Raw genomic sequence first — 27,493 nt, forward strand, 5'->3', positions numbered from 1 at the left:
ATCTGGTTAAAAAAATGGGCAGAGGATCATACATTTTCGAAAGAAGACATACAGATGGCTAACAGGTACATGAAAAGGTGCTCAACATCACTAATCAGCAAACACAAAATCAAAACACAAATCAAAACCACAATGAGATATCACCTCACACCTGTCAGAATAGCTATTATCAAAAAGACAAGAAATAAGTGTTAGCGAGGATGTGGAGAAAAGGGAACCCTTGTGCACTGTTGGAGGTAATGTAAATTGGTACAGCCACTATGGAAAACAATATGAAGGATCCTCAAAAAATTACAAATAGAACTACCACATGATCTAGCAATTCCATTTTTGGGTATTTATCCAAAGAAAACAAAAACACTAATTCAAAAAGTTATGTACCTCCCCACCTCCCAAGTTCACTGCAGCATTTATAATAGCCACAATATAAAAACTATCTAAGTGTCCATCAACAGATGAATGGATAAGAAAACATGAAAAAATATATAATTCGGTCATAAAAAGAATGAAAACTTGCCATTTAGAACAATATGGATGGATCTGGGAGGCATTATGCTAAGTGAAATAAGTTAGACAAAAGCTCACACATACAGAGAACAGACTGGTAGCTGCCAGACTGGTGAGGGGGTGGGGAGGACAAAATGGGTGAAGGGAGACTAAAGGTACAAAATTCCAGCTACAAAGTGTCATAGGCATGTCATACACAGCCTGGTGACTATAGTTAACAGTGTTGTGTTGCATATTTGAGTTTCTAAGAGATTAAATCTTAAAAGTTCTCGCCATAAGAAAAAAACATTCTGTAACTATGTATACTTATTGTGATGACCATTTCACAATATATACAAATATTGAATCATGTTATATACCTGAAACTAATATAATGTTGTCTGTCAATTAAAACTCAATTCAAAAAGATACATGGATGGCAAATAAGCACATGAAAAGATGCTCGATTTCATTTGTCAGTAGAGAAATGCAAATTTAAATCACAGTAAGATACCACTACACACCTTTTAGAATGGTTTTTAAAAAAACTGAATAACAAGTGCTGATCAGGATGCAGAACAAGTAGAACTCGCAAACATTGCTGGTGGGAACGCAAAAATAGTAGACACTTTAGAATACAGCGTCTTATAAAATTAAATGCACTTTTACCATATGACCCAGCAATCCTACTCCTAGGTAATTTTATCCCAGAGAAATGAAAACTTAGGTTCACATAAAAACCTCTGTGCAAATGTTTATAGCCGCTTTATTCGTAATGACCCCAAATTGGAAACAACATAAATGTTCATTAACTGATGAATGAATATACTAACTGTGGTACATCCCATCCACACAAGTGAATATAACTCAGTGGTAAAAAGAATTGATATACACACAACATAAATGAATCACAAATGCATTATGCTAAGTGAAAGAAGCTAAACTCAGAAGGTTATATACTGTATGATCCCATTTATATGACATTCTGGAAAAGGCAAAACTATAAGGACAGAAAACAAATCAATGGTTGCCCGGGACTAGGGTTGGGGAAAGGGGCTGACAACAAAGGGGAATGAGGGAATTTTGGGGTGTGATTGTGGTGGTGGTTATACAACTGTATGTATCTGTCGAAACCTATAGAAATGTACACTAAAGAGTGAATTTTACTGTATGTAAAGTATACCTCAATAAACTTAAAACAAAATATTAAAACTAAAACTGAACATAAATAAAAAGACTAGAAGCATATATTTACTGAGCACTTACTGTGTGGCAGGCCCACTGTTATGAACTCCTCTGATAAAGATGTAGCATAACTATTACAGTTTATTTAAAAATAATGAAAGGGTTTTCTCAACCAAAGTACTACAACGACGTATATAAATATTGTATAGACAGGAATTCTGCCCTCAGGTTGCCTAAGACCTGGATATAAGTATGATACAACAAGATAGAATTATGTAAGTGTCGAGAGAGGCATAAAGAAAATGCCATGGGATTTCAGAGGCAAGAGAGAATAGGGAAGGCTGGAGAAACCAAAGGAGTCGCCATGGAAGAGATGGCATTTGAGTTGAGTGCTGATGACAGACAGTGATGATTTCACTGTCCATGTAAACATTGTTTATAAGAAAATTTCTTACGCAGTTTCTTTTTGATCTTTCTAATGACCCTGTGAGATGGGTGGGGAAGGTACTATTGATCTCGGTTTCAGTTAAACAGAGACATAGAAATCAAGTTTCCTGCCCAATACTTGGGTGGCAAAGCCACGGATGAACTCAGGTCTCCTAAGAGTTCGGTTCGTCCTCTGCTCCGGAAGAAAAGCTCTTCTACAATAGAGAGTAACTGCTAATGGTCCATTTCTACCTTAGGATCTTTTCAAGCGAATGGGCTACTTCTTGCCTTTCTGGCCACTGAGAATGCCCCACAGGCAAACATGTTTATTTGAGTCTTTTCTGTGTATGGAAATGAGAGTCCAGCAAAATGGAGACCTTTTGTTGTTGTTGTTGTTTTATGGAATTTGTTTAAATTCACAGTGTAAAGGTCTCAAAGCATCTTTTATAAATACTAAAAAAAAAAAAAGCAAAAGGCATGAAAGTTAGAAGGATAATACTGCCTGCCTCAAATGTATGATCACATACATAACCTTGAAATTGTTTAAGATGCAACTCCAGACCTTGTAAAGAAAGCTATACTCACCCCTTGTGGGGATTAGCTCCCCAAAAGAACTCTGAGACTACTTCAAGAAGCCTCCTTGTGAGTTCGTCTGACACATACTTACTAAACTCTTGCTCTGGGGTCTATCTGTGTGCTAACCACGGACATCACCTTTCTCTAGGGAAGAAATATATTACAAGGGAGATATATAGGACCTCTACATTTTCCTGCTATCTCCATCCTTTTTGTCCATTGCTAACTTGAAAAATAATGAGATGGTGCCATTATGAACATCAACTGAATCAGCCAAATAGTTGCTGAATGGATTCTAGGAATGTGCTCACAGTGAGATGGTCCTGTTCCCAAGGAGCTTGCAGTCAGGCGAGTAATTTAAATATCCCTCATTGGCACAACCGGAGAAACTTCCCCTTCCTGTGCTCAAGTTTTCTCACCTGGATATAACAGGGAGTGAATTTCTCCAGCTATTCAGTTGTTGTCATCAAATATTTATTTAGAGCTTACTTTGCACCACGCACTGGACTTTACAAATACCATCAAACCCTCAGAACAACCCTGTGAGTCAGCCACTCTCATTATTCCCATTTTACAGGTGAGGAAACTGAGGCGTAGAACATTCAGTGATTTGCCCCAATCCAATAGCCAGTAAGTGACAGATCCAAGATTTAAACCAGAGCAGTATGGCTCAGAGCCCCTGCCCTTAATCACTGTGATCACAGCTCTGCCTGACTCAAGCCCTCTACAGGAAGGAACGTGGTGATCAAAGGCGTTGGGTGCTTATAAACAGTTTTTAAATCATCTGAGACAGATTCTTCCACATCTAGCTCAATACCAGGCAACAAGAACATCAAAAGTGGCAACAGGAAAGAAAGATGATCTATGTTGGAAGGCCAAAAAGGCCCTTTCAGGTCACAGTTAATCCAACCCTGAGATTTCAGAACACAGACACACCAGGTCCCTAGCTGCAGCTGACAATTTCCTCTGAGGATCCCCAAGCTCCTTTTCCCCTCAAATCGTTGCAGACATAGAGAAGGCAGGAAAGCAAGGTGGGGTCACATTCCCAGGACAAACGAGTGGCAGAGTCAGAAGGAAAACATTTCTGTCTAATCCCCCAGCTCCCCTCTTAAGTCCCATTCTATTTTTAGGGTCCCTCTTAACACAGCTATCGATTTGCAGAAAAAGGGAAACCCCAACATGAGGACCTGGAAGAGAGTTTCTTGCAGAAGGTTTCTCAAGGTGCAGCAGTTTGATACCACTCTCCTTATGTCTGTCGAAGTGCGCGGCAAATGTTATCACCTGCCAGCACCTGGGGCAAGGGTACCCAAGGGTTCTGAGCACTGTAAATGGACTACCCAGAAGCTCCCCACTGGACAGTACATCAGCACCTCACCCTGTAATCAGGCTGGGCTGCTTGCAAAGTAACTGCAACCACATTCCGTTCTTAAAGAGGCCTAACTCCAAATAGCTAGGCTTAGGCAAGGGGCAGCAAGAGCTGCCAAGTGCCTGCCATTCCCAGGGAGGCACGTGTGCATGGCCAGGGTGGTGGACACATAAGCCAGGGCAGGTCATCTGAAAGGTATGGAGAAGTGAGTGGTCATTGCTAAAATCGTCCATAAGCAACTCCAAAAAGCTTGCCACGCCTCAACGTTCCCTAGTACGTGGAAGCAGCAGCCCTCCATTCAGCAAGAGCTTGAGCCAGTTTCCAGAAAGAACTGGAGGGTAGCACACAAGGGATTTAGTGCCAGGAATAGTAGACTAAGGTGACTTTGATCTGGGGAAGTAAACCAAGCAGTGTGGTTTAGTGGTTAGGGGCAGATGGAGTTAAACTACCCAGCGATGATTCTGAACTAAGCCATTTACTAGCTTTGTGGCCTAAGGCCACTTATTTAAACTCTTTAAGCCTCCATTTCTCCATCTATAAAGTAGAGTTAATAACAGTCATCACTTCACCACACAGCTGTTTGGATCAAATGAGATAATGTATTTAGAGTCCTTAAAAGAGAGCTTGGCACGAAGAGCAGCCCTGGATACTAGTGGGCCACTAACTGCACAGTCTGCTGCTGCTTCTACAACTCAGAAGAATGAATCGCTAGCCCCTCTTTGTGCCTCAAGTTCTCCAGTGATGAACAGCAACTAGTCCTTCCTCTGCTTGTGGCATGTAAAAGCAGGGGACATGTAGAAGCTGAGGGATTTTTTTTAATCATCAGAAATGTTATACAGTGTTTACACAGTATCTACACAGGTACCGGCCATCTTGCCCTTTTTGGGGTATCTGTGCAGAACCTTTAAATGTTGGATGACAAATTTTTTCTTAAAACAAGCAGCCTATAGGTTTGCCCTTTTCAAGGATATTAGGGGGCAAACACGAAGAAGGAACCATCTCCCCTGCTGTACAAGATACATCTATAGAAGAGATGCTCGGGGGAAGGATGCGGAGCTGACACGCTGTTGCCACTCAAGATTTGTCCTGTCCCTCCCTCCACCCCTTCTTCGCCTCTAATGAAGGGAGAAAGACAGATGTTTCTACTACATTTGGGGAGCAAAAACAACAAATCAGTGTCTGACTGGTTGCCACAATTCTTCCCAAAGGAATATGTTTCCTTACTTTCTCATTTCTACTTGGTCACAGCCCCATCACAATCCCTAGCTTCTCACACTAGCAAAAAGGTATGGAAGTGATATTCCATTGAGCATGAGAACAGGTTTCAGGCTTGCCTCGGTGGCTGTCTTCTCTGACTAGAGGCCATCGGCTGTCAAGGACCTCGGCTCTGAGAAAAGAGTGGGTGTGGGTAGAGGGGAATGCTGCCGGGAACGCTGCCTGGTTCACCCCAGCAGCCTGCCCGCCATGGTCAGTTGGCAGGCTCGGAGAATATCAGCATTCACCTCCTCTTGTGTCCTTTCATGTCCTTTGACCCCAACCATTCCACCACCAGCAGCAGCAGCAGTCAGAACAAAGCTGGATTTTAGCCTGGACAGGACCATTATTAATTTGGTGTATTTCCTTTCATCCAACCTAATATGTTTTATTAGATTGTTTTTAATTATAAAAGTGATATATGCCAGGCTTTTAGAAAATCCTAACAAAAAAGGTTGCAGTTGAAATCCAATGAAAGCAGAGTCTACCTACCCTCCAAATGGTGCCCCTACGCTGAACAGAGTTCTCATGTGAATATGCAACAGCTGTGTTCGCCGAGAGTTGCTCACTGGGAGCCGCAGTGTGAAAATGATGGGCTGGAAAACCCAACCTTCCTTTATTTTTACAGTTACCCTTGATTACCAGTGAATGAATGCCCTTGGTTGTGAAGCGTCCACACCATTCCCATCCAAACCCTCTCCCCATATTCCCGGCAGCCGGACCACTGGCTACTCAGATGTGAAGGGGTCAGGTCGCAACACACGTTTGTATTTCCGACAATAGACATTTGTAGAAGACCATCAAACAACTATAATAACAAAAACAGGAATAATCATAGTAAGGACTGAGTAGATGGCGGGAGGGATGAGGGGGGAGCTGGCTCTATGTTAAGTATCTGGCATACACAGCTCATTTCATTATTGATACACTAGGAGTGCTTTTCACTTTCTTCACTTTATAAAGAAAGAAACCGAAGCTTACGGAATTTACGGAACTTGCCCAGGTCACACAGTCATGAGAAGCAAAGGGTGAAGTGCGACTTATGCTTCCTGACACTGGTCTGACAGCATGACTTCTGAATGAATTGCAGCTAATGATAAACTTCAACTTCGTTAACAGTTCAGTTATTCATGCTAACATTTAGCAGGGCTTTAATTGAAAAGAAACTCGAAGATGTTAGGGCTCCCCATAAACACCTCCTATTTGTAAAAGACAGATTTAAGAGTCTCCTCTCCCATTCCCCATCCCTTTTCTACCAAAAATAGCCAAACCTTTCCAAAATACATCCAAACCACATTTTAGGGATCCCCACCTGAACTAAGACCTCTCCTGGGTGTTTAAAAGCTGTGTGGCTCCTGTTGCCTTTGTGCCCACAGCATGCTACTTCAGAGATGGAAAGGAAGCTGATGTTGCTAACAGACCTGAGCATTTCAGGTCACTAACCCAACCAGAAATAAGGACACAGAAGTCCCGAGCCCTTGAGCTGTTGCTCTGTCTACCCCCTTGTTAAAGAAAGAGACAGACAAACATGGAAAACCAGCAAGGCACCGGGAAACGAAAGATCCAAAGTAATCCGTACCCAAACCAGGCCAGGACTGCCTGTGTGAAATAAACTCCTCCTAAGCCCCCACCCATTATCTGGGCCTGGCAGACCTGGCCCGCTCCCCTCACTTATCTCTCTCTCTGTGCCCTGTGCAGTCAGCTACACCCACTGCATGCGGACTTCCTTATCAGGAAATATTCACTTAACAAGTGCTTGCCTTTGAACAGAAGTAGCTATTTAGCCCGCCAAATGTTGATAACTCTATGTATGCCTATTGGCACATGAATTACGAATACATACATAGGCTCAAGAATACAAAACTGACTGCAAGGCCCAAGTGATGTCTTTGGGAACTGCCAACCTATTTATAAGCTGTAGTCTTAGCCCTTTTGACTAAAATACCAGCCACTCCCCTCCTCTCCGTCAACTAGAAAATGAGAATAAAGCTTATTGTTCTATGAATGAAAATTCATTCATCCCATCGATATTTTCTGAGCATTGTGCTGTGCTCTCCAATTTAAATTTTTACCAAACTGTAAGTTTCTAGAGATGAAAATGAAAAGGTTGTCCTGTAGTCTTTTTGTGACAATAGTATTAATAGCAGGATTACCTATTTTACAGACTTGCCTGGATGTAACAGCCTTTGACGGTATGAACTCATTGTTTTTAGGGATCAGAGCTCCCCATGTGTGCATCCAACATTGTGTAATGGTGACCTCTGCAAGAGGCTCATCTACTCTCTTCATTTTTCAGTCAAATAATTTTTGACTTTTTAAAGTTTATTGTTTAGACTTTCAATGTGAACGTGTTATTTGTTAAATATGTTTTGTGGTCAGGCATTTTGGGCCAATATTGATTTTTTTTAAAAAATACACTCTACACTTTATGGAGTTGAGATAAAAATTTTCATGGTTTCATGGTTCTTAAAAGATTGAAACCACCGTTGCAAAGCACTGTTGCAACCACAGCCTAAAGCACCTAGCGAAATATGAGATGATACGTTCCTGTATCTCCTGCTGTGATCAGAATGAAAGCAGAGAACTGTTACTCCTGACTTGTGATAAGTAACTTGATTATAATGCATCAGGATGACTGGAATTCCCTTCTCCCTACACAGAGAAGCCTGATCTCAACGACACAACAAAACCTGCACGGTAATTACAAACCCTGCCCTAGAAGTGGAGTGGGGAGTGGACCTCATTCTCCTTAAACCCTTGGAAGGGTCAGGAAACATTGGCAGTGGGAGAGAGGGAGAGTCGTAAAGCCCCTCGAATCTGGGTATATGTACTACAAAAGCTATGTGTATATGGACTAATGGGCCTCACACTTTGCAGAGCATGTTTGGCTAAAAGGGTCTGTCTAGACAATGCACAGCTGCAGAAAGTCTGCGCAGGTATAGAGGGGGTGTGGACCTATGCTCCTCCTGCAAGGGCAGCTGAATGCACAGGATGTATTTGTAGCTGGATGAAAGCATAAGGCAGATTAATGTGTGCGCCTGTGTTGTGGCAGCTGATTAATTCAATTAATATTCACTGAGCACCGGCAGGGCTCATGGCAGCATACCGTGGGGAAAGAAAGGCAGTATCTCCTGCCTTCAAGGAACTCATGATCTCATTACAATAAGACAACAACAGGGAGATGATATAACTGAGTATACTCAAGTACATGTGAACCATATACACACATGGCTTTTTTAAACTGGGCCTTAAACATGTCAGAAATGGCTTTTGTCTCACTGATCCTTCACATCCTTGGATACTGACAGCAGGAAAGGGGACAATAAGAGCTCCCGCCACAGCCTCAGCAGAGGAACAGTGTATTTGGAAAGATGCACTTCCAAAAGCATGGATATCAAAATCCAGGATGGTCTGCAGCCAGCCCTCCAAGCTATCAGGAACCAATTACCCGCCAGAAGTGCTCCAGCCTATTTCTTAACAGTCATAAAAGCTACTTGTCTATGTGTAGAATCACCTCCGGGTGTGATTTCCCCAGTCTTACACAAACTTTGCAGCCTCAAGCATAGCCAGTTTTTGGACAGGCATCCAGTCCTCCAAGACCCAGAAAATTAAAATATAATTTCACTAGGAAATTGTGATCCAACGGGCCTGTGAAGAGAGCTCAACTTGGCTGCTGGTCTTCTCTCCTAAAAACTATCAAACCCCAAGATCCTGGCCACATGAGAAGGCATGTTCCATCCACATGAAAAAGAATGGGCAGAACATATCTGCAGACAGCCATCTTCCAAGTAAAGTACAGAGTCTAAGAGGACACAGTAGGCACCTGGGGGAGACTTCTCCAACCTGCATCCAGTGAGCAGTGGGGGATGGGTGGGTGAATAGAGAAAAGTCTTTCATCTATTCTTCAAGTACCTTGCCAGGTTGGCTATAGCTCCATCAAGCCACACTGGCTTTGAATCAGAATATTAACTAGAAGTAGAAATCTGGGGCCTGGAGAAACCACTAAGCCCCTAAGTCAAACCAGCAAGCTGGACTCCAGAGTGTCTCTGATGAGAGCATTTACTTTCCCGAGACAGCGAGCCAGCTGGTGGGAAATGCTGACCTGTTTATATTTCCTTCTTTTTCCGGCCAGATTCTAAATAAACCACTGAATCTCACTGCGGAGTTCATGCCTAACAGGGCATTCCACCCTTGGCTGTCCTGTCAGTCAGCACAGATCAGCTCTTGAAAAGAAGCGTGCCTTGTTTCCCTTGAAACAACTCCCAGCACTGTTGAGACAAAGGGAGGCATGCTACGTCAACCTCACACCTCCGTTTCCTCCAGTCTCTGACCAGGTGATCAGACACATCCCTTGCCTTGAAAGTGTTTTCATTCCTCCCATCTGTGTCCTCATATTTATACTGATCAAGATACTTAAGGCCACCCTTAAATATCTTCTGAGAATAGAGGCACCCATGACTTTTTTGATAATCGCTTCTGGTGACTCATCAGGTCACATTTATAACTTTTATGTTTCGCTTTTATTTTTTTACTGTGCTTAAATCTTTTTTTTTTTTTTTTTTTTTTTTTTAATATAAGAACTTAATGATAGTTCCTCCTATTCTGCCTTTGATACAAAGATAGAAATCTGACTATGGGCACACACTTAAAGTCATGCTTATTCCCTCTTGCTTTTTAATATCACAATCCAAATACCTTCAGCCTTTTATTGTGGATTCTATTTTCAAATCACATTCATTTTCTTTGCTCTTGTTACCACCTGCTCCCAATTCCCCTCATTTCTCTCTAAGTAGGAGCTCCCAAATGAGACTGAGTCCTCTTAAAGAGCTGGCCAGATGTTGAGAGAATGGCCTCATTGCTCTTCTCCTGCTGATGGCAACATTTTCAATATTGTTAGTACATCACTTAGTCATTATTGGTTCATAATTTAAACAGGTCGTTAAGACTGTGGCACAATGAACCTTCTCTGACATTCAATTTTCATCAATATTGTTAATAAGTCAATTGCTGTGATATTTGTAGTTTAGTAGTGATATTACTACTAAACTACAAAACTGCACAACGCCTCCTCAAAATAGCCAGTCCATCTCACAAAGGAGCCACTCACCCACCAACACGCACAGTCCAACTGCTTTTACTTTATTTATTACTTTCCAACCTATGATCCATCAAGGCAGCTTTTGGTTTAATGATAGCTTATAGGGGAATTCCAACATTTTTGAAAATATATTTTGAAATTAGAACAATGGAAAAATATGGGCTAGTTGTAAAATAGTCTCGGAACACTCACACGTGACATATTTATGTCATCATGTTTATGTTAATTCAAAAAATCAATTTATTGACTTTTAATGAGCACCTACTGTGTATATGTACATGCAAGGCATTGTGAGGATACATGCCCTACACTCACAGATCTTCCAGTCTAATTTAAAAGACACCATATAAACCCTTATCTGCAACAATTCTGAAATACAAAAAGCTTTGAAAGCATAAATATATTTGTAATTCATTTGGTGGTGAAGTCTGCCCTGAACTGAGATTAGGTTTATTTATAGTCTTCATTTATCCTCCTCCATGTAAATATAAGTTTTGCTGCAAAAATAACACATTTGATCATAGGATGCTGCCTCAAACACTGTATGTTTCTAAATTTAAAATATTCTGAATTCCAAATACATATATCCTAATGACTTCAAATAAGTTGACCATAAACCTGAAAATTCACACAAAAAAGGAAAACAACACAAGACAAAGTTACTCCATTCACTGAGTGAGGGATTAGGAAAGGGCGGGTTAGTCCAGTTATTCTTAGTTCTCAAAACCTTTAAAAATCTACTCCGTGAGAAATGAATGTCACAGCAATATTTATTATAACTGAGTCCCTTAAAAAAAGATAGAGACAATAGCAACAATATAATTGGAAATTTTGGCCCCATTTTATTAAAACTTGGACACATGAACATAACTCAACGCAGACAAAGTAATATTGATGCATCTCTTCTTTAAGAGTAGAACTTGACGTTTTCACCTACTGAATGCAATCTTGCTCATTTCAGGTCATTCTCCAGCTCCAATGTCAGGGATTCCCATCTTAGTTACAAGATTAGAGCCACTCCTCGTTAAAGTCACCTTCAGAGTAAGGTAGGACATTTGCTGTTTTCATTAACCAAAACTCACCTTTGTTGCCATTGTATTCAGGAAGAGGGGTTACATGGTCAGTAATCCACCAACCTTTAGCAGTTAAAGAGAAGTCCCTAATCGAGTTCCAGATTTGATCTGTGGTGCCATAGTACTATAGTGGTCTAGGGTAATAACCCATCTCGGGACAGGAAGGCTCTACTACTCAAAGACAAAGTTTAGTAGAACCTAGGGTCTTTGGAGCACTCATTCTGCAGATAGCAGAGCCTGAAGCTACAGTTGGGTTACTATTCTAGACTAGGAGAAATCAGACGACAGTCCTCAGCCTATTTTTGGACAGCCCATGAACTAGGAGTAGATCTTACATTTTTAAAGGATTGTAAAACAAACACGAATATGTGACAGAGATTGTATGTGGCCCACAAAGTCAAAAATAGTTACAGGAAATGTTTGCTATTTACAGGAAAATTTGCTGACCCTAGCTTTCCCACCTGTGGAGAAGGCAGGAAGAAGTTCGCGCCCAAGTGAATGCCCACCAGGCATCGGACACCATGTCTGACTGCATATGGTGGCAGGACAAGGGCCTCCCCAGACCCTGTCCACACACACCTATGGATGGTCTCCTTAGAACCCCACTGTGGAACTCTCCAGCAAGATTTCAGAATTGATTCAACTTCTTATTTTAAAAACAGCTCACTTTTTCTTACAATACCTTTCCCCACATCACACCAATACAGACACATTGGCAAACATGTTCAGATTTCAGGGCCTTCACCCAGGGCCCACTCACAAACCAGGCTGCCTTCTGAGTCCACACCTGAGCTGTCACCACAGCCTAAACTAAGGCATTCACGTCCCCTCCCCTAAATGAAGATTCCAGTTGTTGGGAGAAGCTCAACAGGCAGAACACCAGCACTTCACATTTTCTTCTCATTTTTTAGGTTACCTGTTTGTGTGAAAACTGAAGGAAATGAAGTTATTTTATGAGGGCCCAAGCCTTTTTTTCTTCTCAATGGCTGCCTTTCTCAATGATGTCATAGCTCTTTCTGCTCTAGTTTCCACTTTCTTTTTTTCCTGTCAGTCCTTGTTCTGAGGGGCTAACAATGGCCAGAATTTAATGTGTTCCCACTTTCATTCAACAGGGTGGGAGTCAAAGGGCCAGATGATTAAATGTGGTCTTTGAGACACTGGAAATAGAAATATTAAACATGAACCTGAGCTGGCTCCGATGTGCTCATCTTTCTGTCTACCTACATGTTCTATTCTTCATGAACCTGACACACTTCCCTGGTAATAACTTAACTTCCCACAGAAATGTCCAGAGAGACCCACCCTGTTGGCTACTTTTGGATTTTTTTTTCCCTCCTGAGGGTAGGGACCAGGTTTTAATCATCTTTGTAAGGACAGAGACCCCTATCAAACTCACCAAGCAATACAAAGAGTTAGATGAATAGTTTTTAAAAGCCCACATCTGTTATTTCTGCTGGTGGGAAGGCAGTACAGTGGTGAGATTAAGAGCCAGAACTCTGGGGCAGACTGCTGGGGTTCAAATCTCTGCCACTTACTAGTTATGTAACCTTGGACAAAATAACAAACTCTCTTTGCCTTGGTTTCTTCATTCATAAAATGAGGATACTAACATGACATACTTTATGGGGTGGTTGTGAAGATCAAAGACTTTATATCCGCGAAGTATGTAAAATACCTAGAATAATGCTGCGCACCTAGAAAGAGTGCAGAAAATGCTTATTAATATCAGTAGTAGCAGTAGAAGTCTGTTCCTCAATCCTATTGTTCTGAGCTCATTCATTCTTTCCTGTAAAAATCATGATATGGGACACGGTTCCATAGTGTAGCGGTTAGCACATCTGCTTTACAGGCAGAAGGTCCTGGGTTCGCGCCCAAGTGGAGCCACGGTCCATGGTCTACGGCCATGCCACCCTGAACAAGCCTGATGTCTGATCTCGGAAGCTAAGCAGGGTCGGGCCTGGTTAGTACTTGGATGAGAGACCACCTAGGAAGACCAGGTGCTGTAGGCATAAATAATAATAATAAATAATTTAAAATAAAATAAAAAGCATGACATGTGCCAGGCACTTTCCTAGGCATGAGGCTTACAAAGATTATTAAAACCTGGTCCCTACCCTCAGGAGCTGGCAGTTGAGTATTTGAAACAATCATAAGAACAGGCTATGTAAAAGTAACAATGCATAGAGAGAGAAAAATACCCAGAGCTTTATGGGAGCACAGTAGAAGTGCATAGAAGGCCTCCCAAAAGGGCGGGTGGGGATCAGAGCTGAATCTTTATTTTAAGGAGGAACAGGAGCTATCCAGGTATAGTTGAGGGAGATGGAGAAGAGGAGGTAGGCATGGCAAGCAAGGACATTCTGCGTAAGAGGAAAGCATGGGCAAGGCATAGAAGGAAGTAAGAGATAGCCTGGAGTTCACTGCCAGGAGCCTGGTGAGGGCTGAGAGACAGGCAAGGACCATAGCACAGCAGATCTTTACTTGCTATGCTAAGGAACTGAGTAATTGGGAGTCAATGAAACATTCTAAAAGGATAGAGTGGCAATATTTGCCTTCTAGAAAGATCTATTTGGCAAATGTATGGAGGAACTGATTTAAAGTGGAAGAAACAAGATTACAATCAAGGAAAATAATTAGGATGTTACTGCAATGGTTGAGAGGAGAGATGATGTGGGCATGAACTAGGGTTTCGGTAGTCAAGATGGTGAGATCAGGTCATAAAACTAGGGTACTGAAGAGTGGAAATGGCAAGTTAGAGGAAGGGAAGAGTCAAGACTGACTTCTGCACGTTGGGTGGCTAAGTGGATGGTGGTTCCGTCAACTAGGATGGCGATTACAAGAGAAGGAGGAATTTTGGTGGGAGAAATGGTGATTTCAGTGGATCAGAAATATGTATCAAGCCCATACTCAGTACTAGCCATGGTGTTAGGTGCTCAGTATACAATAATGAAGCAAAATAGAGGCCCTCTGCTCTTGTGGTGCTTTCAATCTAGTGGGGAAGACAAATAGCTAATGAATTATTACAAATAATTTATAATTTAAAAATTGCAGAGTGCTGCAGAGAAGTACAGGGTACTAGGCAAATATTAACAGGGAGGCCTCACCTAGACTGGAGGATAGAAGGCATCCCTAAGGAAGTGGCCTATAATAGCTATAGGAAAAATAAGACAGACAGTCAAAGAATGTGGGAAGAGCCTATATAAGGCCAGCTGTAGGAGTTTCAGACATCTGGTGGGATGTCCAGGTAGAAATGCTTAGCTTGAGGCTTGGTATCCAAGTCTTGGGGACACAGTCTGGAGCTGGAGACATTTAGTCATCAGCAAAAAATAGGAGGCAGCTGAAACACTAAAAGTGGGTAAGATTATCCTAAAAGAGGGCATAGGGTGTCCAGAATGGGAGCTGAAGATGGACGCTGGGGAACTTCTTCCTCAGGGTATGCTGAGAAAGAGGAGCCATCATAGGACAAGCCAAGTCAGGAGATAACCACATCTTGAAACTTTGGGGAAGAGAATTTCCAGAAGCACAGAGGGAACAACAGCATCCACTGATCCAAAGAGCTTTAGTTATTCACAACTGGTGACCACAGTGAGGGCAGTTTCTACAAAGTTGTGTGGACAGAAGCCCAACGTAAGTGGAGAGTAGAATAAACGAGAGCAAAATAATGTGTAGCCCGTTCCTTCGAAATGTTTGATGAGAGAAGGGGCTGGGGCTTTGAGGGGCGGGTGCAAGGCCAGAAGACAGTTTTATCCAATGGGAGAAATCTGAGCTTGTCTATAGGCTACAGGAAAACCGAGAAAGAGGGAGAGAGAAGGATGAAAGATTCAGAAATGCTTAGGATTTCATCCACAGTGGAAGTTTAACAAAATTTAACACTTAAATTGAGCAAAAATATTCAATAGTTTTCCAGACCCTTGACTGGATATGGCTCTTTTTCCCTCTTGCAGAGGGTCCCGCTCTGGACTCCTTGTATCAATTATGCCTCAGCTGTTCTCAGAGAATTTCCACTGGCTGGGCCAGGCCCAGGAAGCCACATGAGTGAGAGGAAGCCTCCTCAAATTACCCCTCATCCCATCCTCCAGGATGCTGGGAGACTCAATCCCAGCCCCAGGCCAAGGCCTTGCCCTCCATTAACGGGAAAACTGAGAAACTTGGTATTATTTCCTCATGAACAAAATAACAGTGCTACCTGACCCCCAAAATTTCTCTGTACAGAGAGAGAAGCTGGCAGAGAAGGGCTGCTGATGCCCCTCAGATGGGCCTGGCTCCGAGATCACCCCTTTCAGGAAGCGGCACCTGAATGAGATCATCTTTGGGGCCCTTGCCCTTAATTTATGGCAACTCGCCAGAAAGCAGGCGCCTCTCACCACTACTCTGGTCAAATGACAGCAGGGACGCCTGGAACCAGTTGGCTCCTGGAAAAGAAGGGCAGCCCTGATGGTCCACTAACCAGGCAAAGGGCTTCCCAATCAGCAGAACGCCTGGAGGAGAGGTGAATGAAATAAAAAAGCAGCAACGGTTTGAAAAAAAGCAGAGAAAAAGAGAGGGCAGATGGAGAGACATAGGGTCAGAGAAGAGCAGACAGAGAAAGACAAGGTGCCTATGAAGAGAAGCAAAGTCTGGGTGGTTCAGTAGGGGTGCACCAACATGAGGACCTTGGCCCATCACCAGAGGGAAACTTATTCTGAACACTATTTTTTATGAATATGAAAATGATACTCGAAATTTACTTTATGGTTTGGAAGAGATAAAAAAGACAGATTGTATTAGATAAAATATTTCTATCACAAGACATCAGTGTCCGTGGTGTTCTAACATGACATAACTGGCTGAAGAGAAATGTGAGCTCGTCTTGGTAAGTGGCCTCCAAATTTGGATTTTCCACACAATTCCTATTGCGGCCACTGGGACCATGAAACCCACATACATAACAAAGCAAGAAACCAGGGGACTGTGGTGAGTGTCTGAGTGCCAGCAGGAAAGGAAGTGATAGCTCTTTCACCGCCATGACTGCCTCAGAGGGGATGGCTTGAGCCCCACCCTTCCTGTCTCCTCTCAGCAACACTGCCGTGCAGGGCTGGAGCAGGACCCTGGTAGGACACCTGTGCCGTGACACTGAGAGGCTCACAGGGCTGGGGTGCTGAGCAGAACTGCAGGAAGCGCTGGCTAAAGCCCAGGCTCTGGCCTGTGGAGTGAGGCCTGGCAGATGGCAAGGACACACACAGCCCAGCTGGCCTCGGAGCCTCCTTGCCTGGTTTAGGGAAGGGAAGAAAAGGAAGCAATGTGCTAATGCTGGAGTCTATAGTTCCCACCGGCTTAAGCAGGGAACATACAGTAAAGCCCAGGAGGCTGCCTTTTCAGGCATCCTGCTTCAGGAGCAGACAGGACTGCTGTTGTTTTAGAAGGTGGTTCACCTCCTGAGAGAGGAGTTTCCTGACTTTCACATTAGTAGGTCCTGCGAAGAGCCTTTCCTGACCCTCCTCACCAGGACTCTCCACAGCTGCCACCTGAGAGAGAAGATCCGGTGGGAGGGAGGCGCCCACAGCCAAGTTCTTTCCCTCAGCATCAGACCATCCAACTTTCTCAGCACCGCTGACCTGCCTCTGAGCCATCTGCTAAGCAAGCTCAGCATGACATCCCTCAAGACGCTTAGCCAAGTTCAGCAAGGAAGCAAGAGTTGTGGGGTTTTGAAAGGAAAATTCAGTCTTGCTAATGACTTTGAGATACTGTAAGTCATTTCTCTTACTCACAAAGCCGTCTGTCACTTGGAAATAAAAAGATCATAATACCCAACCTGCCCCCAAAAGAATTAGCAGGAGCAAATGTTACAAAGAGAATATCTTGGGTTTTCTAATCCTTGCAACTCAGGTAATGAAAAGATTCCCAGGTTTGTCCATACAGGAGTTTAAAACACTTCATAAGAAAGGGGCTCTGCCTAAAGGGTGGGAGTCCTCAAGAATTCGTTCCCTGGTGGGCATCAAAGAAGGGACAACTTGGCCCCACCTGTGGGAGAACCACTGTTGAGAAGGCACAAGGATCGCTGGCACGAGAGACAAAAAGCGAGCTGTAATGGTATACAGGGATATGCTTTGGGACCTTGGACAAGTTCACTACCTCTGTATGCAGGAAACAGAGTTCTTAGTTTTCCTTTGGGACTCAAAGAAAATTTGAGTCCATGTTTTAATTTCCTTATCATTTATCCATATGGTCCAGTGCATCACCATGAAGGATTAACACCAGAAACAAGTAACTCCAGAACACAGAGTATAAAACCCAAATATGTAGCAACCTGAGTACACAGATTTGGTAGTGAGGGTACCAGGTAACCACCACCATTGTAATCTATGACAAACCCTCAAATAAACTGGGAAAGTCTTTGCTTAGAAACCTTTTGGTGCACATTTGTGACAATAATCAAACCACAAAGAGCATCCCTCAACTCAGTTGCTGGACCTCTGAGAGCAAAAGAAATCAGATTGTGAGAACCATTTGAGATGAATGGGAACGGCTGTTCTCCAGGAAATATAAATTATTTCTAGCACACAGGACTTCAAAGAAACATCTAAATTATTGTCCTAATTTTTGTTTTATTATTTACTATTGCCAGGAATAGGAGAATGATTAGTTGGCAAAAATATTCATGTTCAAAATTTGACATTGTTATAGTATTCATTTCTAATAAGACCTTGATGCATTGATTTTTTGACCCCTTATTACACATGATGAGATGGGCTAAAAATTAACAAATTTGCAAAAGAAAATCCTAGGGATAATGACAGGAGGTAGCTATCATTTTTGGTCATCTACCATACACGAGACATCTGACACACATTTTTATCCAGTCTATAGCATAATCCTCTCTGCAAAATAGGAATCATTATTCCCCATTTTACTGAGGAAGAAAATGAAGATCGAAAAGATTAAATTACCTTCTGAGGTCACACAGGTAGTAAGTGATGGAACCTGGATTCGAAGCCAGGTCAGGTCGTAGCCAAAGCATGTCTCTCTCTGCCACACCACAGAGCAGGAGTTTCCATTAGAAACGAAGTCACCTCACAAGGAATGGAAATTTACTATTACAGTACAGTGAACAGAAGGTGAGGATAAGTACTAGGTGACACTGGGCAAAGGAGTAACTACGTTAAGCTAGGTTTAAATTTAAATCCTTTAAAGGGTAGGGTAAGTGACTTGGGGAAGCAGTAGATTTAATATATTTGGCAGATGAGACTACAGAAGAAGCCCACAGATACTAACAAGGGCACCACCTAGAGAAACTGGAAACTTGAGCAGGGGACAAAATGAGATCAAAGTCAGGAGCAGTGGGAGGCCCTTTTGCGGGAGGGGAAGGCGTGCAGAGCCTGGACATTCAGAGGTAACTGGAAGAGAGCACTAGAGGGGAAGATGCAACTGGACACCAAGTTATTAAGAGGAAGGAAGGAAGGAGGGAAGGAGAGAGGAAGGAAAGAAATGTGAAAAGCAAATCAAAATGGCAGTGTAATTTGGTCTAAGGATACTTTATGACAAAAACTTAGTGCCTTAGCCCTGCCTGAGAGAAGGGACAGATGACTCCCCTGGGCTATGCTACAGGAGAGAAGAGAAGGAGTCGTGGAGATCAGCCTTTCAATACCCCAAAAAGCCTGGCCTCATTTTCCTAGCTCCCTTAGCTTGAACAGACCACCCATCACTTTATATTTAGCAGTTTAAAACTAGCTCTGTATTATTGGGTTGAGCAAAAACAAAACAAAACAAAACCAAAAACAAAAAATAAAAACAACCTAATTTGAAATCATTTAAAAATTGATTAAATAAAATATGGTTCTTCCATACAATAAAAGAATTTTGAATGAGGAAAATCTATAGGTATGTGGGAAAAAGATGACTTATTGATGAGTAAAACAATATAAACTGTTAAATCATATTCAAAATATAAACATTTTTCTGTCAAAATAAATAGCAATCACATATTTTATTAGTATATGTGCTTTTAAAAATTTGGAAGGAAATGCATTGAATTGTAGTGAATGATTATCTAGGGGATAAGGAATGTGGATGATGAGAACTTTTTTCTATGACCTGTATTTCTGCAATGTTTTCCATTATTGAAGCTTTGTATTACAATCATAAATAGAATGGAAAAAAAGAAAGAGAGAAAAATTTAACTGTCCCTAAAAAGACTGAGTAAAAAGTTATCTCTCACCTCATCCCAATGACAAAGGGTAAAACTGTTAAAAATGTTAAGTCAGATACTTACCATTGAATAAAACACTTCATACTACTAGAATCCAAGAGAAGTAGAGCAAATAGGGCCTGATCTTTGGGCTTCTGCTCTTCCCAAAAACAGAGTTTGGGATGGCAGGAGCTGAACTTCCTAGCAAAGAGTCCTCTTGTTCACTGGGCATGAAGGAAATACTCCAGTGACATGAACCAAGCAAAGAAAGTGCATTCACACCCAGAGAGCTTTCGGGAAACAAGATCCTCTCTTATCACCATCAACAAGGAGACTCATCTTTCACCAACTCATTGAATGAGCCCCTTTGTTTCCCCTAAAAGATCATCATATATTCTTTCCCTGCTGCCACAGAAAGTCCAGTGCCCCAGAATTCAGCACTGAGAGGCATAGGAGGAGTCCCAGTACAAACTCACCCACATTTTCAAGAGAAACAGGACCTGAGATGGCAGGGCACTGAGAAAAGGGGAGGGGAATGCAGGTAGGTGAGAGAGTGTGAACCCAAGAATGCGTGCTTTATACACCATGCTTGCAAACTTACACATACATTATATGTCCCACAATAAATCATTAAAAAAGAAGAGAAAGGATGGATGTTATGGGACAGGTGCAGTAAGTGCACCAGTGTGTTGACAAATACTCAATGACTTATTCTCTGTGCCAGGTGCTACTCAAGGCATGGAGAACAGAGTCGACACAGAGTGAGCTTGAGCCTCACAGAAGTATGGGATGCCACTATGATACCTATATGGTGTTTTGTGTGGTGGGAGCTCAACAACTGTTCACGAATTTACACTGTTCATCTATGCCAGGGCACAGGCATGACGGCACTGATCAGCTACCCTGCCACTTGATGCTTTCCAGCCTCCCAGAGACTTCCATCGTCCACCCATCCTTTCTCATCCCTCCCTGCCTTCTCACCCCTACTTCCTTTCCCAGAGCTCCTCACCCTCTCAGCCCAAAACTCATGTCCTCCACCACACAAAACTTGCCTTGACCTGTTTCAAACCATCCTTTTTCCATTAAGTTCTCAGTAAAGCAGTCTGCATTCACTGCCTTCTCCTCCTTACCACAGCTTCACTCTAATTCCTGGTAACTGAATTTCGACCCGCCACTAAAACTGCTTTCTTGAGGGTCACTTGAGCCTCTTACGAGGCTAATGGCCTCCTCCCAGACTTTCCTCTCATCCCTCTCTCACATTATACACTATCGACCATCCTCTTCCCGAAGCTGCATTTCCATGGCTTTGGATTCCCTCTGTTCTCATCCTCAGTATATGTTATTACACTGCAATCATATTCCCTAGGTCCAATTCTCCACCCATCCCTGAAATGTAGGCATTACTCAAAGTTAAAGTCTGTTCTCTTCCCTCGTGCGATCCCCTTTCTGTGCTGAGGACTGTCAGGTGTGTCAGGTGGACACTTACCCTCCCCGCCCCCAGCCTCTCCTGGGCTCCAGATTTGCTCCAGAAGCTCCACTAAAACACGCTGTGATACTTCCTACTTAACATGGTCGACACTGAACTCTTTCTCTGTACCTCCTCATCACCCTCAGAGCTTCTCCTTCTTTTAACACTTAAATATCAGATTACGAACACCAACCTCCCAGATACCTGAGCTAGAAAGCTCTGAGTCATGTCCGACAGCTCTCTCCCCCTCACTTTGGTGCCATTGGGCACAATGCATCGACAAGTGAATTTTAAGGACCTGAAAAAATGCTTTAAGACTTGAGAAAAATTAACTGGTGCCAAAGTATAAAATTAAGACTGTAAAATAAAAATTAAGAATAATTCTAAAATCCCTTCAAATACTTTTGACAGCGAAAACATTATATTTAATATAGGATAGGGGTAAATTTTCATACGTTTGGTCTTTTATGGGTCCCGCAGGGCCCGTAAAGGTCGGCCATGGGTCCTTCCTCACACAGAAAGCCTAGATGCTTTGACTTCTCAGAATCTCTTGGATTCACCTCCTCCCTTCCATTCCCACTGCCCTGGTTTAGATCCTCTTGAACCCTTCATTACATTTCTGCAGGATGTCTAAAACACAGCTGATAGCATATCACTCTCCTGTTCAAAAATTTTGATAGTGTCCAGGACCTGAAGTATAAACTACGAGCTCTTTAAATGGCATCCGAAGCCTGCTATGATCTAGCCCCAATCTACCTCTTGGGCTCCTCTGTCTCTACACGCCCCCATTCATCCTCTGTTGCAGCCACACCACACTCATGTCCCACATGCCCCCATTTGCTCTGTGGAATACCTTCTCCCCTATTTGGCCAGTGGAAAACTTGCACTTGTCTCAAGGATCAGTTCATATGGCTGCTTCTCAGTGAAAGCTGCCTCCCCAGGATCCCTGGCCCAACCAATCGTAGCTTCCTAGAGACTGTGGAGCAATTTTCATGATGGCACTTGCCAAGTTCTGCCTTGTATTACACTCGGTCTCATGTGTGGCTGTCCTCATTGAGAAATCATAAGTCTCTTAAGAACAGAGCTGTGTCTCAATCATCTCTGTTTCCCACACAGCCTAGCATGTAACAGACAATAATGCATCCTGAAGAGCAACCACTTCTTGTCCCTCCTTCTCACACCATTATGTCTCTGCTCCACTGCTACTTGATCCTCCATGTGATTCCTTTATGTGTAATAGACCCTTAGCTAGGTCTAAACCAAGAAAACCTAGAAGCTATGAAAAATGCTTAGCTTAGACATATAATCATTCTTCTTAGTGTCCTAGATTTCAGACGGTAAGAAAGCACAGGCTTTGAGGTCAAACAGATCTGGGTTCACATTTACAGTCTGCTATTTAATTGATTCTGTGACCTTAAGCAAAGTTTGCTTGACAAGCCTCAATCCTCATCAGTAAAATGGGAATTACATCTAACTCAATAGATTGTTGTGAGAATTAAATGAATTAAGGCATTTAATGTCCCAAGCACATAACCTGGCATATAACAGAGGCTCATAAGTAGTAGCAGAAAATAGAAGCAGGGTCTCAAGAAATTCATGCCATTTGACCTTGTCAGAAGTCATTCCTCTTCCTGGATGCTCACATAAAATATGGATTCTTACATCATCATCATGAATTCAAGACTCAAACTCCATGATGCTGCTTCTACGACTTAAAGTCATGGAGAAATAGGAGCATAAGCTACTAAGTAGCTGTTAAGAATGAAAGAGGTCAATCTCTATGTTCTGATATACAAAGACCTCCAAAGCGTTTCATCATTAAGTGAAAAGCATAAGTTGTAGTAGAGCATGAAAAATAAACTACAATGTGTATATGTGTATACATGTTACATATATACACATGCACGTATATACACCAACACAAACCCTTACATACTGATACCTATGTGTATATGTTTACATGTGCCTAGAAAACCCCTAGAGGGATATATGAGAAATTGTTAATGCTGGTTACCTCCGGAAATGGGAGTACCATTTACACTCTTCTGTACGGCTTGAATTAGTTTTTCCATTGGTATGTGTTCATGTTATAATTTTTTAAAACTAGTTTTTATAAGCTGAAAGAGGAAGAGGAGGGAGAGAGACAGGAAGAGAAAAAGGACTAGGCCATGGATGGAAAGACCTGCTTCCCATCTAAGCTAACTAACTCTGTAACCTCGGGCAAATTACCTCCTCTCTGCGGATCTCCCTTATTGTAAAACAGGGGAGCTGAACCAGTCGCTCTTCAGAGATTTCTAGGTTATTAGATGATGTCTGCAAGGTACTCTCATTACGTTTTATCCACAGACTATCTCTGAGATGTTGTGATGCTTTAAGCATCTGGTTTTAAAAAAGGAAAATACGCTATTTCATTTTGACCTTCACATTTCAAGGAGAAAGCATTCCCACCATTTTACAGACAGAGAAACCAAGTATAGAATGTAATGATCACTTGCAAACCAAATACACTGCTCACTAGACCCCGCTGTTTGCAAAGAATTATGACACCAGGAAATTTTATAGCTCCCAGTTCATTCTGTGCCTCCTCTGCAGAGGAGGCACAAGGCTTATGCAAAACAAGCAGAAGGCACTCTTTGCTGGAAACAGGGTGAGATGTAAAGTGACTTCCTCTGGGTCAGAGCATAAACAAAGCTCACTCCCAGCACATTTAGGAAGTAAGTATTGAGCCCCTGGGATCAACTCCGCTTCCCTCCTTCCACCTGTAATGAAAGCTTCACCTTGAAGATGCATTTCACTGCAGTCATTTTCTGAGTGTTTTCTGGGTCAGAAGCAGGGAGAGCAGCTAAACCGAGGCTGCCGATGGAGTTGCTATATTGACGGCACGGGTACCAAGTTACCCACTCTAATACGCGCCCACCTGGCTCACCCAGCGACCGGCCATTTGAGTATTTTTCCAGTCTCCTGGGCAAAGTGACTTCACACAGCTCTGAATGCAAACGACCTCATTTGTCCTCACAGGTATGGGCCGCCACCTTGCAGAGGGTACCGATTTCCTACCCCAGAGCAATCTGATTTGGTTTCACAATAGCATCTCACCACTATGCCTCTAAAGACCTCCAACCTTTTGATAACTTCCCACAGTGAGGAACCCTCCTGCTTCAGACTTTAAGTTGAATGTCTGGGCATCAAGATTTCCCAACAGTTACAGGCAGCATGTATAGGATGCATATATCCAACTTGCAGAGAAAGGCAGAACCTGATCCACCAACCCTACAAACAGTAGCCTAGATTTTAAATGAAAAATCCAAGACTAGAGCACAGCTAAATACTACAACGTAAACCATCCCGGAAACTGCAAAGGACTGTTCACTCAAAAAGCGTGCAGCCAGGCCACTAACCAGTAGTCGGCCAGCTGGTAAACTTTGCTATGGCACCTAGTAATCCTTGAGATGGCAGAATCATCACTGGCATGTGTCGCATTCTAGAAGTTGCTATTAGTTGACCACACTCTCGCTGTCACCTCTGGATCAAGTTTGCTGACTGTTGTCTGTTTACCACTGGCCTCATTATGCCCCTTAGGACCCACCGGGGCCTTCAGTTGTCTTGGCTCTCTACCCTCCTTTGTCTCTCCACCCTCCGGTCCCTCACACAAGGCCTAACATTGTCCTCTGCCCTTCTTTATCCTGGGCACATCTTTCCAAGGCCTTTTGAGGGCCTTCCATTTATCTGTTAATCTCAGGCTCCCTCCATATATTTATAAAGGCCTAGAAGCTCCACTCACTGCCTTCAGATAAAAACCAGCTCCTATAAATCACTGGGCACAGAACACAGCAAAAGAAGAGCAGTTGGATTGCAGTGGGAGTATGTCCCTGACAGAGAGTTTTGTTGAAAGAAACAAAACACTCTCAAAAGTCTGAGTAAGCAATATTCTGATGAGTCCAGCCACTGGTGAAATGTCTTGTCCTGGTAAGGCAAAAATGAGGGCAGGACAAACCAACTAATAAGTGCTGTAGTATTTTCCAAGGTACTTTCTACTTTTAACCTGCCTTAAGCACAAACAAAAAATGGATAAATGCACCCAGGAAAAGACAAAACCTCTATACAGGAATTTTTGGAAATGTTTTTCTGAAATGTTTTTCTTAATTCCTCACCATCATAAAACAAATCTTGTGTATATGGTCTGAAATACCCACTCAAAGAGCCTTTCATAGCTGCATTCTGAGGGTCAGCCTCAAACATTCACTGAAAAAATGAAGTGGGAGGGACTGTATTCTGGATGAATAACTAAATTTTTCTAGCAATAGACATATTCTGATGATGTAAGTTAAAAATCTCTTCCCTCTGATAAATGGAAAGCAATTGGGGAATATTTAGGTGGGAAGAAAACCTCCACTCAAGTCTAAAGCATTCTACCTCACTCCTTATCCCCACCCCATCAACACTGTCTTCCATTAACCCTTCTTCATAATCTTCCTTAGGTCAAATTGGGGAGAATTATTTTCAGCACTGAATATTCTTGAAATTTCCCCTATCACCCAATTCAACCAGCATTTCTTAAGTACTACAAATGAGCCAAACTCTGAGACACCAGTGTCCCTATGGGCACCAGACAAATGAACTTTCTTCAAGGAACTCATAATCTAGGAGAGAGTCGCACCTATACATCACCAACCAGGGGACAAAGTGAAAAGCAACAGCTTAAGAACTCAGAAGAGAGAGTGGGTGTCTTCCTGGGTTAGGGAAGAGAGAAAGCATCAAAGCAGTTATGTTTGAGCAGGGCCTTAGAGAGATATTTGTAAGTGTTCATGGCCGAGAAAACCAGCCTAGCAAATAACAGAAGCAAAGTCATGGAGGCAGGAAAATGCACCCCAAGTTTAAAGAGTCACAAGCCTCCAATAGCCACAGGACAAAGGGAGAAGGAATGAAGCTGGGAAGGGCAGTTGGGACAGTCCCTGTCTGCTTGTTTAAACTTTATTTTGGAGGAATGGGGAACCATTGAGGGTTTAAAAGCAGTTGAATGCTAGTCAGACTCATGTTTTTAAAAGTAATTCTGAAGTCAGAGTATGAGTTAGAAAGGTGGAGACTGAAGGCGCATTATTCAAACAAAAGAAGAGAAACAGTGGGACTTGAAAGAAAGGAACAAATTTAAAAATTTTAGAGGAAAAACGAACAGGAGTTGGCAGCCAACTGGATGGGGAAGTGTGAAAAGAAAAACCAAAAAAAGTTGCTGAGGTTTTACCTTGGGAGGATGGTGACAATATGAACCTCTTTCGAAAACAGAAGAGCAGGTTTGGGGGTGAAGGTGGGGAGCTGAGAGGTCCTACTGCTACATGGTGAGTTTGAGACTTCTTGCTACAACCAAATGAAGAAAGCTGGCAAAGTGCTGTGAAGCAGATCTATAACTGAGGCGGGGAGGTTAGGGCTAAAGATAAGGATTTAGGTGCACTGGCAAACCCAACAGTTAAAAGCTGGCAGAGAGGAGGAAACAAACAAACAAAAACAACGGTAAACAAACTGGGAGAGCAAAAGGAGAGCCTGGGCCCCAGAAGCCAACAGAGGGCGAAGTTTCAAAGCAAGAGTGGTTAACAAAGACAAATATGGAAGAGAAACTTGGGTCTGGAGGGTGGATCTCACATTTGACAATACAAGCCCTCTTAGTATAGCAGTATGAAGAGCTGCCTTATGACAGTGGGTATACTGTGCAGTGCTAATGAGCATCTTTCATCCTCAGATGTCAAAGAATGATGTCGAAAGTAGAATTCAGAACATTAATTATTTATCAAAAGTTAAAGATGGGATTTGAGCCTGTGAGGTTAAATCACTGCAAAGATAAAGCAACCTAGACAAGCATACGACTAATTACTTCTCTAATTTCAGATCATTAAAGATGCAGGATAAAAGAAAAAAAGAAACTCTGAGAATTAAGGGCCATGGATTGTTGACCACCATCCAAATATGGTGGGTGCAGTGATTCTAAACAAGGACTTTGGAATAAATACATCAGGGTTCAAGTCCAGCTTTGATCTTCTAGGTATGTAATCTTGAGAAAATAAACTTCTCTAAGCCCAATTTTCAAAATCTGTCAAATGAGCATAATAATAGAAATAACAAGTACAGGTAAAAGCTCTCAGCATAGTGCCTATCCCATAATAAATGTTGACTTACTATTATAATAATTCATTATAATAATACTTCATATCCAGGTTAAGATATATATATGTGCACTCAATTATATATAATTTCAAACATTTATTCTTTAATTTTTAAATCAATAACTGTTTTTGAGCCACTCCCCTCCATGTACCAACCATGGCTCTAAGTGCTGGGAATTAAAAAAGAGTGAAAGACCCTGTTCCCTGTCACAAGAAGCATGTCTAATGGTGTAGAAGGCAAGTTGACA

The 27,493-nt window shown here is 42.4% G+C and overlaps 1 protein-coding gene and 1 pseudogene across 1 annotated transcript in view; one reads left to right on the forward strand and one right to left on the reverse strand.

Moving 5' to 3' along the window:
* Nucleotides 1-27,493, reverse strand: part of SPTB (spectrin beta, erythrocytic) — a 110,503-nt gene that overhangs the window by 73,147 nt on the left and 9,863 nt on the right. The gene's annotated exons all lie outside the window — the stretch shown is intronic.
* LOC120612827 (uncharacterized) lies at nt 13,358-13,473 on the forward strand (annotated as a pseudogene).

The sequence above is a fragment of the Pteropus medius genome, unplaced genomic scaffold, assembly GCF_902729225.1.
Source record: "Pteropus medius unplaced genomic scaffold, Ma_sr-lr_union100, whole genome shotgun sequence".
Taxonomy (NCBI): Eukaryota; Metazoa; Chordata; class Mammalia; order Chiroptera; family Pteropodidae; genus Pteropus; species Pteropus medius.